This window comes from Bubalus kerabau, chromosome 12 (genome assembly GCF_029407905.1).
Source record: "Bubalus kerabau isolate K-KA32 ecotype Philippines breed swamp buffalo chromosome 12, PCC_UOA_SB_1v2, whole genome shotgun sequence".
Classification (NCBI taxonomy): Eukaryota; Metazoa; Chordata; class Mammalia; order Artiodactyla; family Bovidae; genus Bubalus; species Bubalus kerabau.
In genome coordinates this window covers 81,221,173-81,234,029 of record NC_073635.1, presented here as the reverse complement: position 1 = coordinate 81,234,029, position 12,857 = coordinate 81,221,173, and the positions used below count along the sequence as shown (strand labels likewise).

General features: G+C 44.6%; 1 protein-coding gene across 8 annotated transcripts in view; it reads left to right on the top strand.

Annotated features, from left to right (window-relative positions):
- Positions 1 to 863: 863 nt before the first annotated feature.
- The window catches only part of GGACT (gamma-glutamylamine cyclotransferase), a 47,198-nt gene continuing 35,204 nt past the window's right edge, over positions 864 to 12,857 (top strand). Inside the window, exons 1-2 of one of the 8 annotated variants that reach the window (XM_055542956.1) lie at positions 864 to 938; positions 1,303 to 1,397. The gene's annotated coding sequence lies outside the window, so the exon portion shown is untranslated. Of the gene's footprint in view, positions 939 to 987; positions 1,974 to 12,857 lie in introns of those variants that run through there. The other 7 variants (XM_055542953.1, XM_055542955.1, XM_055542954.1 and 4 more) reach the window with 7 other exon arrangements.

Sequence of the window (12,857 nt, the reverse complement as noted above, 5' to 3'; positions counted from 1 at the left end):
GAAAAAAAAAAAGTCTTCACTCCTCTCATTGCTGGGGTTCAAATTTAGTTCTGGGATCCAGGGAAGAGATGGTAAGTGTTGATCCCCTGGAGGAGGGCATGGCAACCCACTCCAGTATTCTTGCCTGGAGAATCCCATGGACCAAGGAGCCTGGTGGCCTACAGTCCATAGGGTCGCAAAGAGTCGGACATGACTGAAGTGACTAAGCACGAACTCCTCCAACCACAGTTTTAAGTGAAAATGGGGAATTGGTAAATAGTGGCAGTATCCAGGTTACACGATTATCTGTATCCAGTATCAGTGCCGACTGGAGTGTGGCTGCTGGAGTGAGGCCTTGGTCATCACCTTGTCCATCTGTCCTACAGGATACATGGGCTCATTTCTGTGTGTGTGAGTGTGTATGTGTGTGTGTGTCCCCATGGGTCTGGGTCCAATATGGACTCAAGACTGATCCTGGACGCCCAGGCGGGCTACCTTAGAGCGTGTGTGTGTGTGTGTGTGTGTGTGTGTGTGTTCAGGTGGGTCTGTGTGTGTGTTCAGATGGATCTGGGTTCAACATGGACTCAAGGCTGTGTGTGTGTGTGTTCCCAGGTGGGTCTGGGTCCAACGTGGACTCGTGTGCGTGTGTCCCTAGGCGGGTCTGGGTCCAACATGGACTCAAGGCTGACCGTGGACGCCCAGGCGGGTCGCCTTAGAGCGCACGCATCGGTAAAGAAGCCCCAGGTGTGCGCCCTCGGGGCTCCGGCGCGTGCTCAGGTGTGCTTGCGGCCCTCGCGGGCGGGCGGGTACCGCGTCCCGCCTCCAGGGGGCGCCCTCGGGGGCGGCCTCCCGGGGGCGGCCGCCCCAGCCACGGGCGGCCGCCCCAGCCACGGCCGGCCGGGATTTCCGCTCGGTCGCTCGGGCCGGCTCTCCCCGAAGGGCGCCGCGCTGCGAGGCAGGTGAGCCGCCGGGCGCGGGCCGAGCCGGGCCCCTGTCCGTCTCCGTCCCCGCCCCCGCCGCGAGGGGGCCCCGGGGTCTGGGGGCGTCGCACGCCGGCGCGTATCCGGGGCCCGCGCTAGCCGGGGACGGAGGGCGGGGACAGAGCCGCGGCCGTGGCGGGACGCGACGCCTGCGGGAGCGGCTGGAAGGGCGGGGCCCGGGCCGTTAGCGCGTCCACACAGTGCCCGGCGCAGCGCGACGCGGACGCCTCGGCCAGCTACCCAGGTGTAGACGCCTCCTCTTCCCAAGGAAGACGTGATGACCCATCAGAAGGGTCCCCTTGAAAAGGATCTCCCGCTCTGATTCTTCTGTTTTTAACTTTAGAGCTCCCTGTTTGCGAGGAGACCAGAAAGCTGCAAAAGAAAAGAGAACATCTGGCACTTGTCAGTTTCTGAGTTCGGGCTTCTTTGGAGCTGTTAGTGAGTGACACCGCTGAGTTTTTGAAGAAATCTCTTTTACTGCCTTGATTTTGAAATATGCTTATTGAGCTTTCACTCTCTTGGCCAGAGAACACCGCAGCCGCACTGGTAACGCTAAAGAGGTGCACGATTTTTTTTTTTAATAATTAAATTTATTGGTGCACGACTTTTTTTTTTAAAGCACACCTGACTCCAGGCTGTTAATATTGAACTGATAAGAAAATGCGACTTGGAGCCACGTCTTCTTAAAGCAGTATATTAATTTTGCTTAATGTCCCAGGGAGAAATCTTGGATTAAAAACTAAAAGGTCCCTCTAAATCAGTTGGATTTGACCAATATAAAGTGTAGGTCTCACACACACACGTTTTTATGTACTTTTTCCTGTAACTGAAGACCGTTCTCCCTGGTCTCACTCAATTTATTGAAATGCTAATAAGAGACCCCTGCAGGTTGCCCGCATTTTCCCCAAATGCCTTGTTTTTCCTAAAACGACTCCCTGGAGAAACCAGAAGTTCCTGAATAAGCAGACTGCCTGGGTAGAGAGCATTTGTGTTTCAAAAGCTGAGTTTGCAAAGGTAAATTAATTTCTAATTGGTGGACCTTTGTACAGAAGTGTTTTGGACTGGCTGACCTTGCAAACCAGGGTCCTGACTATTAGCACTAGACCTAGAGAAGGTGGTTATTCATGCTGACCTTAGGCAGCCGATTGTGGAAAGAAGAATAGAGCAAAGATAGAACCTGGTATTAAGTTTTTAAAATGATCTGTTCATTGCCCTCTTATTTTATGTAGTAAGATCTTGAAAGTTCCAGTCTGGGTCAGCTCTTGCAGGTGGAGTCAAGGCTCTGTACTTGAGGGCTTTGTGCTCAAGTCCACTGGGCCTTTCCAAGGGCACCAGTGGGCATGGAGATTAGTGCGGCATTGTTTGCAGACGGACGGTCCCAAGGAAGGTGACGACAGGAGGACAAAATTCAAGCGATCTTACTCTTTTCTAGGACCTTCTTCATCCAAGAGGTAATGCTCAGATTAGAGATTTTATGAAGAGAGTGTTGATTAAACAGGGCCGGCATCTTGTGTAACAGGAATTCGTTCTTTAATTGAAGCTCTCTCTGGTCAGTAAAACTGCTCAGGGCAAGATGACCTTGCCTAGATTGGATCTGAGAGCTAGGCAGAGAGTAGGCAGAGATTACAGTGTGGAAGGTGTTATTATGCCCCCATATTATACCCCCTGAAACTGATTTACAGTTAGTAGAAGTCTCGGGTTTGTATGACATCACAAGGTAATAGACATGGTAAATAGCTAACATTTCTGGAGGTTGAAGTAAGTGCCCAGGGGCAGTTAGAGCACTGGGAAATGAATACCTGCCAGAGGACTGGGGGAGGTCATAGTGAGGCTTCACCTTGGACCCAGGGTAGAATATTTACAGGCAGAGGAGTGCAATGGGGACCAGCATTCCTGGTGGCAGACTGTGCCCGCGTGCGTGCAGGCTTAGTCGTGTCCCACTCTTTGTGATTCCATGGACGGTAGCCTACCAGGCTCCTCAGTCCATGGGATTCTCCAGGCAAGAATACTGGAGTGGGTTGCCATTTCCTGCTCCAGGGGATCTTGTAACCGTGTTGGAGAAATAGGGATGAAACTCTGTAAGGACGGTGGGACCGAAGGCCTGCCTAGAGAGAACGGCCCTCTGGAGATAAACTCTAGTTTTTGATCAGGGCTCTGATTTTTAATTTGCTTTTTATTAAAGCAAATTTAAAAGGGAAGGGAATGGTATAATGAACTTCCATATATCCATCAACTAGATTTAACGGTTGAGTAAAACAATTTCTTTCTTTTTTTTTTTTTTTGACTGTATCTGCTTATCTTTTTGTTGAAGCAATTTAAATTGCAGATAACATATTTCACCCCTGTCTAGGGTAGTTGCTTTTGTTTAGTTATGGCTAAGTCATGCCTGACTTTTTTGCGACCCCATGGACTATGGCCTGCCAGGCTCCTCTGTCCGTGGAATTTCCCAGGCATTAATCCTGGTGTGGGTTGCTGTTCCCTTCTCCAGGGGGATCTTCCCAACCAAGGGATCAAACCTGGGTCTCCTGCATTTGCAGGCGGATTCTTAACCACTGAGCCACCCGGGAAGCCCAACTAGTGTGGTCTGTACTTCCAAAAAGGCATTTTCTTATATAACCATGATACCATTGTTATCTCTCTATCAAAGTGACGATAATTCCTTAATGTTTTCTAGAACCCAGTCCACAGATTTCCCTGATTGCCTCAGAAATGCACTTTTACTCTTGGCTCATGTGACTCAAAATGGGCCACATAAGATGTTTTGCTGAGTGTCTATTGTCTCTTAGTCCAGGACAGACAGACAATGAAAAGGGCTAGTTACTAACTCTTTAAGGCTTCTCAGGCCACGTGGTCTCCATTGCAGCTACTCAGCTGTGTTGCTGTCAAGACTCAACCATGGTTGATATGTGAACGAGCATGGCTGTGTTCTAGGAAAACTGTTTCCAAAGGTTTTTGTTTTAAACTCCGCCTGCAGGTGGGAGTTATCTGAGGGCTGTAGTTTGCTGACTCTGGTCTGAAGCAGTCCTGTGGGTTACTTTAATGCCATGGTTCACTGGTATCGCCTGGTTGGCTCTGGAAGGCTCTCATTCTGGGTTTATTCAGCTTTGTTTAGAGTGTGGTTTAGCTTGTTCCTCTATCTACTGTGTCTGCATAAACTGCAAGGTAGATCTAAAGGCTTAATTAGAGTCAGAGTCACCATGTACGGCAAGTATGCTTCAGATGTGGTTTGAATGTTTTTTCTAACTGTTGAACGAGTCACTATTTTATTTGTTGGCCATACCATGCAGTATATGGACTCTTAGTTCCCTGACCAGAGATGGAACCTGCGCCCCCTGCATTGGAAGTGTGCCATCTTCCTTGGACTGCCAGGGAAGTCCCTGAATTTTTTGTTGTTGTTGTTCTTAATTTAGGACTTTAAAATATTTGAGCTTCCCTCATAGCTCAGTTGGTAAAGCATCCACCTGCAATGCAGGAGATCCCATTTCAATTCCTGGGTTGGGAAGATCTCCTGGAGAAGGGATAGGCTACCCACTCCAGTATTCTTGGGCTGCTTTTGTGGCTCAGCTGGTAAAGAATCGGCCTGCAATGTGGGAGACCCAGGTTTGATCCCTGGGTTAGAAAGATCCCCTGGAGAAGGAAAAGGCTTCTCACTCCAGTATTCTGGCCTGGAGAATTCCATGGACTGTATATTCCATGGGGTCGCAAAGAGTGGGACATGACTGAGCAACATTCACTTTCAAAAGATTCGCGGGGATTTCCCTGGCAGTTCAGTGGTTAAGATTTTGCTCAATGCAGGGGGACGAGGGTTTGATTCCTGGCCAGGGAAATAAGATCCCTCATGCCTTACAGCCAAAAAACCAAGACATAAAACAGAAGCGATATTGTACAAATTCAATAAAGACTTTAGAAATGGTCCACATCAAAAAAAAAAAAAAAAATCTTTTTCTAAAGATTCAAATCCATGTCCGGGAAACTCAGTATTCCTAAAATAATCTTACCCTGATGGTTAAAGATACACTCCATTCTTGTTTTCCTTATTTGAAGGAGAGGCTATAGATGCTTTTTCTCAAAGGTGAGAACTTTGGGCCCCTCTGCTACACCAGTGCGAGCTTGCCTCTGTTCTAGGCATCCTTCGGCCCCTTGGGTCATGTTTTTCCACTGAATGGCAGTCCCTTCCTTCTGAACCGCACACCCAAGGTCTGAGATGTCATCCAAGGGGCTTTAGCCTTTAAGCCCTCATCTCTTAAACAGTCCACTTTCTGCACTCACCTTCCTCTTCATCTCACCCCTGGCAGGACTGAGAACCGGACACCTGATCCATGGACTTCTGGTCCCACTGTGAGGTGGGACTACTTGTCCTACATCCTGTTTGGATGCAGTCCATGGGGTCGAAAAGAGTTGGACACGACTGAGCGACTGATCTGAACCAGCAACACTAGTTAACAACAACTTGAGAAGTGTAGACTTTGAAGGAAAAATTCAGTCAAGCCAGGCCCAAGCTGAGAGGAGGAGGTGCTAAGAGAATGCCTGGAGTGGGGTCCTGGCCTCGTCTGGCACGGTTAAGCAGGGTCTAGGGTCAGGAGAGCTTTTCCAGAGGGGTGGGGGGGATACTTTTGAGTGGAGACGTGAGGTGTGGACGCCACGTCTTTTCATCACAAGTACCTTTTCGTGGACTTCCCTGGTGGCTCAGATGGTAAAGCACCTGTCTACAATGTGGCTCCGGCCACGGGCTGACAGTTATCCTGGTTGCTCGGCCTTCCTAGGCTCCTGGGGCCTCTCTGACGGTGGTGGTACCGCGCAGGCGGGCTTCTGTGAAACCTCCCCGTTTGTCTCCGCGGAGCAGCGGTCAGGATCTTCTTTGACCGACTCCTGTGCCCCCGTGACCCGTCCCCTCCAGGTCACTCCTGCTCTGCACCCTGACGGGGGTTTCGCAGCTGCAGCTATGTTACCTTCTGGTTTTTCTGTTGCTTTTGCCTGTGTAATTCTTTTTGCACACTAGCCTTAAATACTGCCGGATGATAAATAAAATTCATATTATAATATTGGGTTGGCCGAAAAGCTTATTCAGGTTTCCAGTCCCGTCTCATGGAAAAACTCAGAGGAGCTTTTTGGCCAACCCAGTATTGAGTATTTTCTTCTCCGTTAATACTGACTGGCTGAGAGCTGGGCCTCCCTCCTAACAGACCCCCACTGAAGAACTCGTTTCCAGCGGTTGGGAGTGCTTTTATAGACCTCTGACCGTTGGAGTTACACCAGAGGAAAGCAGAGAGAGAAAGAGTAAATTAGAGAGAACTCGTGCTGTGTTCTTCTCTCTGTCCATTCCTACATCCGCCTTTAAAACTTTTTGAGCGTTAATTACCTCTTCCTGCCGTTGTCATCTGCACTTAGGTAGATATAGCAGATAAATTAATGAAAACTATTAATATTTATACAGCTGATGATAGTCTTAATTATTTATGAGTATTAAATGAGATTTAAAAGCATTCTTTAAGCCATTATTTTTGAGACGAATCACAGCTGCTTTGAATTATTCTCTCTCGACTTGGTTTTCTGTAAAGTTAGATGCAGATTATAAAAGCCTAAAAAGCTGTGAGGGGAAATCAATCTATCTTCTAAGTGAATAAAGAACAGCTAGATGGCATTCTTGGGAGTATTTATGAAAAATAAGTCCCTGGTTTTTTTCCTCTCGTCATTTCTCTAATAAACATCTCCAGTTCAGTTCAGTCACTCAGTCGTGTCCAACTCTTTGCAACCCATGGACTGCAGCATGCCAGGCCTCCCTGTCCATCACCAACTCCTGGAGCTTGCTCAAACTCATGTCCATCAAGTCGGTGATGCCATCCAACCATCTCATCCTCTGTCACCCCCTTCTCCTCCTGCCTTCAATCTTCCCAAAATCAGGGTATAAATAGCTCCAGCCCTCTTTGAATAAGAGCACAGTAAACCCTCATGAACCCCCGGTGGCAGAATCCACACACTGTCCTAGCTTTACCATACCTGCTTCAGTTGCCCTCCTTTCTTTGCTTTTTGAGTTTTTGTTCATTGGCTTGCTTCTGGAGAATTTTGAAGCAAATGTCAGAACCTATGTCATTTCACCCCTAGATGTTTTTTTTCTTAATATATATATTTTATTGAAGTGTAGTTGACTTACAATGTTTCAGGTGTACAGCAAGGTGATTCAATTATACATATACCCATATATTATTTTCGAAATTATTTTCCATTGTAAGTTATTATAAGATATTGATTATAGTTCCCTGTGCTATACAGTAAACTTTTGTTGCTTGTTGCATGCCAACTTTTTAAATTAGAAATCTAGTATTCTATTCATACTAAATCAAACGAGTGGAATCAAAATGTCATATGTTTTTTAGTTAGGCCAAAATTCATAAGTTTTCTAAAATATATATAATACATATTTATATATGTATACAAAGCTTTTATACTATACTTGATAAAGGCTTGAGAAGGAACATCAAAAAAAAGAGATGGAGAAATTGGAAAACATAAACTAAGTGAAGTGGGAGCCCTGAATATGAAATAGAAATAAATGAAACAAACTAGATAGGAATAAAAATCATCATGTAGTTCTGGTTCTTAAACACGGTTCTCATTAGAAATATGTCTGGAACTTTGGAGGGAAAAAAGTTCCTTTTTTTGGAGGGAAAAAAGTTTTGAAAAAAAAAAAATAGCTGGGCATTTGTATTTTTCAAAAAATTCCAAGATAATTGATATGCATCTTGATTTTAAAAAGTGATTACAGGTTTTTCTATTAAATAGTAGCTTTTGTGATATAGAATTCTATTATTTTTCTGTTGACCAATCCTGATACAGTGTTATTTAGTGAGTAATAGTTACATAATCATAATCACAATAGTAAAAGATGTTGTTCATCAGTTTTCACAATAGCCAAACAAAAAATAAAAGATAATTACAACTGCAAGCTATAATGGGGATGTGATTAACCTAACAATATAAAATAATTACATACAATTTGGGGGGTCACGCAGAGTGATGTGATAAGTGGAAGTGCATATATGTACATGTTTTCGTCTACCCAGCCAGTCTCTGTCTTTTGGTTGGTGCATTTAATCCATTTACATTTAAGGTAATTATCGATATCTATGATCCTGTTTACCATTTTCTTAATTGTTTGGGATTTATGTTCTGTAGGTCTTCTCTTGTGTTTCCAGCCTGGAGAAGTTCCCTTAGGATTTGTTGTAAAGCTGGTTTGGTGGTGCTGAATTCTCTGAACTTTTGCTTATTTGGAAAGCTTTTGATTTCTCCATCAAATCTGAATGAGAGGCTCGCTGGGTAGAGTACTCTTGGTGGTAGGTTCTTCCCTTTCATCACTTTAATATATCATGCAATTCTCTTCTGACTCGTAGAGTTTCAAAGGGAGTTTCCTTGTATGTTATTTGTAGTTTTTTCCTTGTTGCTTTTAATATTTTGTCTTTGTCTTTAATTTTTGTCAGTGTGATTACTGTGTGTCTCACGATGTTCCTCCTTGGGTTTATCCTGCCTGGGATTCTCTGTGCTTCCTGGACTTGGTTGTCTATTTCTTTTCCCATGTTAGGGAAGTTTTCAGCTATTATCCTTCAAATATTTTCTCAGGTTCTTCCCCTCTCTCTGTTCTCCTTCTGGGACCCCTGTAATGCGAATGTTGTTGCGTCTAATGTTGTCCTAGAGGTCTCGTCTGTGGGGTCACACAGAGTCGGACACAACTGAAGCGACTTAGCAGCAGCAGAGGTCTCTTAGGCTGTCTTCATTTTTTTTTCCCGTTCTTTTTTCTATGTTCTGTTTTGCAGCAAGGGATTTCCCACATTCTGTCCTCCAGGTCAGATTCCTTCTCATGTATTATTCATCTTTGTCCTTTTAGTTCTTTGGTAAACATTTCTTGCGTCTTCCCCATTGTTTTCCCGAAATGTAGTTTTTGTTTTAGCCACTGTGGGATTGTGGTTCTTCTGTCTGCCATCTGAAGGAGCAGGCTAGGAGGCTTGTGTAAGCTTCCTGGTGGGAGGGACTGGTGGTGGGGAAAACTGAGTCTTGCTCTGGTGGGCAGGGCCTTGCTCAGTAAAACTTTAATCCAGTTATCTGCTGATGGGTGGGGTTGCGCTTCCTCTGTGGTAGTCCTTTGGCCTGAGACAACCCAGCCCTGGGGTCTGTGGGCTCTCTCACCCACCGGGGGGGTATGGATTTGATTTTTTCATGATTGTGCCCTTCCTACCATCTCATGTGGCTTCTGCTTTGTCTTTGGACACGGGTATCTTTTTTGGTGGGTTCCAGCGTCCTCCTGGCAATGATTTGCTTTCACAGGACAAGATAAGCTCGTGTCCTTCTACTCTGCCATCTTGAACCAGAAGTATCCCTCACCCCTAAATATTTTGGTATTGAATTTTATTCAAAAATTTACTTTTTAAATAACTATAATCCTACCTAACAATTTGGAGAAGGCAATGGCAACCCACTCCAGTACTCTTGCCTGGAAAATTCCATGGACGGAGGAGCCTGGTGGGCTGCAGTCCATGGGGTTGCACAGAGTCGGACACGACTGAAGTGACTTAGCAGCAGCAGCTACCTAACAATTAACAAAAAGTCTTTAATATTGTGTAATGCGGTATTCAAATATCCCCAGTTGTCTAAAATAATCTGTTTAGCTGTTTTATTCAAAGCAAGATCAAAGCAAAACTCTTTTATTGTATTTGGTTTATATTACTATATCTCTTAGTCTGTTTTAATTATAATAATGAATGTGTGCCATCTGAGCTTAATTCAGAATGCCCTTACTCTTATATCTACTTTTTGTTTTTATCTCATTGTTTTACATCATTGCATGCTCTCATGCTTTCAGTCATTATTATCATTTTGAATTTATATAAAGTAAAATTGACCTTTTTTGTTGTATAATACTTTGAGTTTTAAAATTGATTCCTGTAACCTTATAGAGCAGTCCCATCACCAGAAATACCCAGAAAACAAAAGAAGCCCTCCCTCATTCTGCCCCCTCGAAGTGAAACCCTCACCCTACCCCTTATTTCTGATCACCCTTGATCTGGTCTCCATCTTTATACTTTCGCCTTTCCCAGAACGTCACATAAGTGAAGTTATACACTATGTAACCTTTGAGACTGGCTTCTTACATTCAGAGGACATCTTTGAGATTCGTCCACATGTGGATCCTTTCTTCATCTTATGGACATAGCACAAGTTTATCCATCCACCTTGAGCATCTGTTGAACATTTGGATTCTTCATAATTTTTGGTGGTTATGAATAGAGCTGCTACAAACATTTGTACATGGGGTTTTGTGTGATCGGCGGTTTTGCCCTTTCTGTGGTGGGTCCCTAGGACCAGATGGCCGGGTCAGGGGGTAGGCGTATGTTGAACTTCGTGAGAAACTGCCAAGTTGTCTCCCAAAGTGGCTGCTGCTGTTCAGTCACTAAGTGGTGTCTGAAGCTTTGCAACCCCATGGACTGTAGCCCACCAGGCTCCTCTGTCCAGAGGATTTCTCAGGCAAGAATACTGGAGTGGGTTGCTGTTTCCTTCTCCAGGGGATCTTCCCTACCCAGGGATCAAACTCTCATTTCCTGCTTTGGCAGAAAGATTCTTTACTGCTGAGTCACCAGGGAAGCCCCACCATTTTATATCTCTATCAGGAATGTATGAGAGTTCCAGTTGTTCTGTGTCCTTGACAGCACTTGATATTGTCAGGTTTTTAAAATTTGACCCACCTTAATTGGTGTGTTATTTTTTTCTTTTAATTATCTGATTTCAGTTTTTTGAGTATCACAGAAATATTTTAAATAATTCTTGAATAAATTACTGAACTAAATTTATTTTATATACCCGTTATAAATATTTCTGGTATTCTGGTGATATTCTCCATTTTAATATGTTATGTATTCTGTATCGGAAAATAACTAGATTAAAACCAGATTATTCTACAGATACGCATCTTCCTTGAATCTCATCCCCTGACACATCGTATTTGGCAGAGGTTTACAGAGTAGTGTCTGGACCATGAGGCGTTTTGCAGTGATCACTCATTACATGTGTCTGGTGCATGTCTTGCTCCCAAAGACATGTGCTTTTACCATGAGCACTGTGATTTCTCTTGCCATCAGTTTTATGCTAGATTAGATTGATTGGTGAATAGTTAATTCCATGAGAGCAAATGGATGTAGCCAGAGAGTGATTTCTTTGAGTGCCTTTTAGCTAGGTGAACCCTGTTGTCCTTTAAAAATGGACTGCTCCTATGTGTCTGAGGCAGCAGTAAATGCTTGTGTTTGAATCCCTTTTTCCTTCCGAAAGCATGCTGAGCTCAGGAAGAAAACCATTTGAGATCTGTGGAATAAAGCTCATATATCTCCCACTGGATGATTTAGGACCATGGCCACTGGTCACTGTTGCTTGCAAGTGTGGAGTTGACTCCTGGACTAATTACCAGAATATCCCTGGTGGTGTTGTCCCTCACCGCTCACATTAGGTGAAACCGTGAAGTCTTGGGGTGGACAAGGTCATCGCTAAGACAGGGCCTATCTTTAAATACAGGTCTCACCCGTTAGCTGCTGTGGTTTGAGCTTCTGGTGGGTAGTCAGTTCAGTTCAGTGCAGTCGCTCAGTCGTGTCTGACTCTTTGCGACCCCATGAATCACAGCACGCCAGGCCTCCCTGTCCAACACCAACTCCCGGAGTTCACTCAAACTCACATCCATCGAGTCAGTGATGCCATCCAGCCATCTCATCCTCTGTCCTCCCCTTTTCCTCCTGCCCCCAATCCCTCCCAGCATCAGGGTCTTTTCCAATGAGTCAACTCTTCGCATGATGTGGCCAAAGTACTGGAGTTTCAGCTTTAGCATCATTCCTTCCAAAGAACACCCAGGGCTGATCTCCTTTAGAATGGACTGGTTGGATCTCCTTGCAGTCCAAAGGACTCTCAAGAGTCTTCTCCAACACCACAGTTCAAAAGCATCAATTCTTCGGTGCTCAGCTTTCTTCACAGTCCAACTCTCACATCCATACATGACCACTGGAAAAACCATAGCCTTGACTAGACAGACCTTTGTTGGCAAAGTAATGTCTCTGCTTTTGAATATGCTATCTAGGTTGGTCATAACTTTCCTTCCAAGGAGTAAGCATCTTTTAATTTCGTGGCTGCAGTCACCATCTGCAGTGATTTTAGAGCCTGTCATTTAAAAAGAGTGGACCTTACTGTCATGTAATTGGAAGAATAGTGTCCATGTAGGTCTTACTTTGTGACCAGACTCTCTCTGCTTTTGCTTCTTGAAAGTTGCTGGAGGGTCAGACCTGTTGACAGACCTTCCTTTGTGACATAGGGCATCAGAAAGAAAAATGCGTCTGACCAAGGAAGGGAGATAGAGGACAGATGGCCGGAAGGGTGTCACGTTGCTGTGGTCTGAAGCCTCAGAGGCCAAGTACCAGGAAAATTCATTGCAAAATGAAAAGAAATGGATTTCTGTGGTTAAGTCATTTTTTGGTTTAAAACTAAGGTACTGATTGACCTTCATTACATCAGTTAGATTGGAGTACATCAAAAATACTGAAGGATTAGTAAGGATGTTACCTCCATTGGACCCAAGTCTTTGTTTTAAGAGTTATTATGGATATCCTTTAAACTTTATGCTCGTTGGTATTAATAAAGTCTTAGATATATGTATGTTTTGGAGGGGGTTGGATTTTATTGGGGCTTTAAATCCAAGGTTTAGAACACCGGACTCATGCACCTGCTGCCCCCTGGTGGCGGCGTATTAAACAGTGTGGTTCAGAGGAGTTCTGGAGGGCACAAGTCCATTGGTCATAGAAGAGGATTGTAGAGGGAGCCAGGAAATGGTTTCTCTTTCCAGCTTTTCTCATAATTACTACCTGTAATTATGACCTC